The following is a 4,830-nucleotide window of genomic DNA, read 5'->3' as shown; positions in this document are numbered from 1 at the left end:
ATGTAAATATATAAGATATGAGTTAGGATATACAGTGCTTGTCATATAACATTACATGATGTCTAGTAAAATTGTACTTTTCATGCTCAAGGCCTACAGCTACTACTATGCTTACCTTCATTTATGAACTTCTTGTAACGAAGTATAATTAGGACGCTCATATATGCACTACTTTGTAAAACTGTTTATGCCATTTACCTGTTTGTACCATCACTGAACTATGTTACCATCACAGTGTTGTAGATATTCTGTATAACGTATAATATAATGTAATCAGAGTAGATAATATAGATATCTTTTATTTATCTACTCCTGATGTAATGTACATATGTGTTTCTGGAAATAAGGACATTATAAAAATTTAAAAAACGTTATTATTCATACAGCTTTAATTTGTACGTACGTTCCACGGTAAGATCGTAGATAGCATCAGCCGCTACACAACGTTTTCCGTTTCCTGTCCGTGTCATTCGCTCCTGATACATACATACACACACACGCGCGCACACACACACACACACACACACACACACACACACACCCACACTCACACATGCACACACACACGCACACACGCGCGCGCGCACAGGCACGCACTCAGGAACGCACGCACAGTCGCGCCACACACACACACACACACACACAAACCAAACACACGACACACCCAGCACACACACACACACACGACACACACACACAACAGACACGCACACACACCCCCACACACACACCACACACAGACACACACTCACACACACACACACACACACACAACACACACACACACCACTCACACACACACACAACACAACACACACACACACACACACACACCACACACACACACACAGACGCTACGCACGCCACGCACGCACGCTACGCACGCACGCACGCACGCACACACACATACACACACACATACACACACACACACACCTAGATAGCGATTGCGGAGACCTGCAACCATGCAGAAAAGCCATATAGCAGTGTCAGTATAGTGTACATAAATTATCCGGTCAGTGATGGGCGAACAGAGAGAGATTGTGCAATAACTTCTATTATGGTAATCACACAAGAAGCAGAAAGAGAGACGTCCTGAGAGAGAAGGGGAGGAGGGAGAGAGGGAGAGAGGGGAAGATCGAGAGAATGAGGACGAGAGAGAGGGAGGGAGAGATAGTGAGGTAGCTAGATAGATAGACGGAGAGCGAGAGGGGAAGTGAAAGAGGTGGAGAGTTAGAGAGATAAATATAGGGAGGGAATAATATATATATATATATATATTATATATTATGAGAAGATGAGAGGAGAGGAGAGAGAGAGAGAGATAGAGAGGGAGAGGAGAGGGAGCAGGAGGGGAGAGAGAGAGAGAGAGCAGAGAAAGAGCGAGAAAAGAGAAGAGAAAGAGCGAGAAAAGAGAAAGAAGAAGCGAGAGATACACAGGCAACAGGAATATAGGCGAGGCAAGTGGAACGTTGTCGAGTGGCGCGCAAACGAGCGTCCGCCCTCGCTCACCACAACCGAGGATATACAGGAATAAGGAATATAATTGTGCACTTCTTGACAAAAGTTTATAAAATTTGGCACATAGGTATGGTGTGTATTCTGTTTCATAATTCGATTCAATTCATTCGATGCTGATCAATGATGAGCGTGAATCGAATGATTCGATGCGTGAATCGAATGATTCGATGCGTGAATCGAATGATTCGATGCCAGTGAATCGAATGATTCGATGCGCGATCGAATGATTCGATGCATCATTCGATTCACGCATCGAAGCATCGATTCACGCATCGAATCATTTCGATTCACGCATCGAATCATTCGATTCACGCATCGAACCATTCGATTCACGCAATCGAATCAATTCGATGCCATATTCGATGCGTGAATCGAATGATTCGGATGCGCGAATCGAATGATTCGATGCATCATTCGATTCACGCATCGAATCATTCGATTCACGCATCGAGATTCATTTCGATTCACGCATCGAATCATTCGATTCACGCATCGAATCATTCGATGCATCATTTCGATGCGTGATCGAATGATTCGATGCGTGAATCGAGAATGATGCATCGAATCATTCGATTTCACGCATCGAATCATTCGATTCACGCATCGAATCATTTGATTCACGCACGAATCATCGATTCACGCATCGAATGATGCATCGAATGATTCGATGCCGTGATCGAATGATTCGATGCATCATTCGATGCGTGAATCGAATGATTCGTATGCGCGAATCGAATGATTCGATGCATCATTCGATTCACGCATCGATCATTCATTCACGCATCGATCATTCGATTCACGCATCGAATCATTCGATTCACCATCGAATCATTCGATTCACGCATCGAATCAGTTCGATGCCATCATTCGATGCGTTGAATCGAATTGATTCGATGCGCGAATCGAATGATTCGATGCATCATTCGATTCACGCATCCGAATCATTCGATTCACGCATCGAATCATATCGATTCACGCATCGAATCATCGATGCATCACTTCGATCGTGAATCGATGATTCGATGCGTGAATCGAGAATGATGCATCGAATCATTCGATCACGCATCGAATCATTCATTCACGCCATCGAAATCATTCGATTTCACGCATCGAATGATGCATCGAATGATTCGATGCAGAATGCGAATGATTCGATGCATCATTCGATGCGTGAATCGAATGATTCGATGCGTGAATCGAATCCATTCGATGCGTGATCGAATGATGCATCGATCATTCGATTCGCGCCATCGAATCATATCGATTCACGCCAATCGAATGATGCATCGAATGATTCGATGCGTAATCGAATGATTCGATGCGTGAATCAAATAATATGCCGATAAATCGAATGTTATATGTGAAAATCGATGTTATATGTGATAAATCGCATGTTATATGCGATAAATCAACCATCAAACAAAATCGAAATTATGACCAAACAACATGCCATACATAGGAGTTTAATACATGACAGGGGGAAACAGAGGGTTGGGTGACATTCTCTATTCCATATGTTCTTCTGCAGCTAGGCGGGTCCGGGGGCATGCCTACCCCGCGGAAATTTTTAAAAAATTAGGCTATATTTGTTGCATTCTGGTGAATTTTGAGGCCTGTGACCGGTTTCTGGAAACCGGTGCAAACCGGCCTAAATCCGCGCCTACATGTACATTCATATACAATCGGGTACCTGGCATGGTATCTGGCCGCCATCTTGAATTTCAGAATGGCCGTTATTAAAATCCTTTATCTTTCATATTCCAGCTAATATTCAACATAGAATCATCCTTTTGGTGTCTAAACCATATCGATGTGTAGTCTGGAATTTTCCGCGCATGCGTCGAGTGTGTTCCTCCGACAGTTATTGTCAAAACATCGTAATTATATTCAATCTATTTTTTATTAATAAATATATAGATCGTGTATAAACGTTCTTCATAAATATACATTGTGTAAATAGATATAATAATATATGTACCGTTACAATAGTGATGGCCATACGCGAACTAGCTAGACGCATGTACATTCTAGCTGCGTTTTGATTAAAGTGCGAGAAACTCACTCACTCACTCACTCACTCACTCAGTGACTAATATGCTAATGCTCACTGCATATGTGAAACATAACAGTGTAAATATAAAGTTACTTATTCGTCTACCCCGTCATCTGTGTAACATAGAGGCAGACGGACACACACGAACGCACACCTGCGCACGCACCGGTGTACACACGCAAACACGCATACATACACGCACAACTTGATTTCTATGGAATCTCCACTCATTTCATCATAGATCGAAAGCCGAGCATTAAAAAAACAAACTCAACCGGTTGTTCACACAACTTCGCGTAGCCAAATACCTACGTAACGTCAATATTCGAAACGCACGTACGTACGGACAAAAGAAATCGATAAGATCGCATTTCCTACGCGTTTTCAAGACGACTCCGCCTTCGCCTTGTCTTGTCCCAGAGTGGCAGCCACCTGCGGCTCGTCCAACCCGCTCTCACACCACCTCCCCGCCTTTCTAACGTGCCTGCACCGACTACAGACGCGCCATCTGTATCACCCGAGTGGCTATTGCAGTTGAAATCGCGGCACAGTTGCCGCGCCAACAGGAGAATGGGCCTCTTCTGCTCCGCGTACGTTCCACTGTCCCCGCTGCTCGCGCCAGCGTCATAGACTGGCGCCACGCCGCGTGCTCTCACGCTCGCAGACCCTGCTCCGCGCACGTACCCACGCCGCCGCGCCGTCGCCCATCCCAGTCTAGCCAGCAAGTCCTTCATCTCCCTCTTGCTGAGCGGGGGAGGAGGAGGAGGAAGCGGACGCCACGCCCTCCCCGTTGCCACGTCCGTGCGCTTCCCAAGACGTGACCGACCGAGCCCCGACATCCCAGCCTGCCGTCTCGTGGTGGTGGCGCCACTGTCACCCGGATCGCGCAGCGTCGACGCGGGGTCAGGGTCGGATCGTGCCGCGGGATCGGGGGTCGTGCCGATTCCGCACTCCCCCTGCGGGGCCTCTCTGTGGAACGTGGCGCACACGGCGTCGCCCGTCATCGCATGCGCGGTCTTCCCCTCTCCCGCACTGGTCCCATCCTCCCCACGCCCCTCCTCCCCAGTCTTACCCTCCCCACGCCCCTCCTCCTGACTTCTACCCTGCCCTTGCCCCTCCTCCACAATCTTACCCTCCCCATGCCCTTCCTTCCTGGCTTTACCCTCCCCATGCCCCTCCTCCCCAGTTCCACCCTGCCCTTGCCCTTCCTTCCTGGCTTTACCCTCCCCATGCCCCTCCTCCCCACGCTCTTCTCC

At 47.0% G+C, this 4,830-nt stretch overlaps 1 protein-coding gene across 1 annotated transcript in view; it reads right to left on the bottom strand.

Moving 5' to 3' along the window:
- LOC106809037 (PC3-like endoprotease variant B) overlaps window positions 1-4,830 on the bottom strand; it is a 28,364-nt gene that overhangs the window by 13,011 nt on the left and 10,523 nt on the right. The gene's annotated exons all lie outside the window — the stretch shown is intronic.

This window comes from Priapulus caudatus, unplaced genomic scaffold (assembly GCF_000485595.1).
Source record: "Priapulus caudatus unplaced genomic scaffold, Priapulus_caudatus-5.0.1 Scaffold324, whole genome shotgun sequence".
Taxonomy (NCBI): Eukaryota; Metazoa; Priapulida; class Priapulimorpha; order Priapulimorphida; family Priapulidae; genus Priapulus; species Priapulus caudatus.
This window is presented reverse-complemented; position numbering and strand designations above follow the sequence as displayed.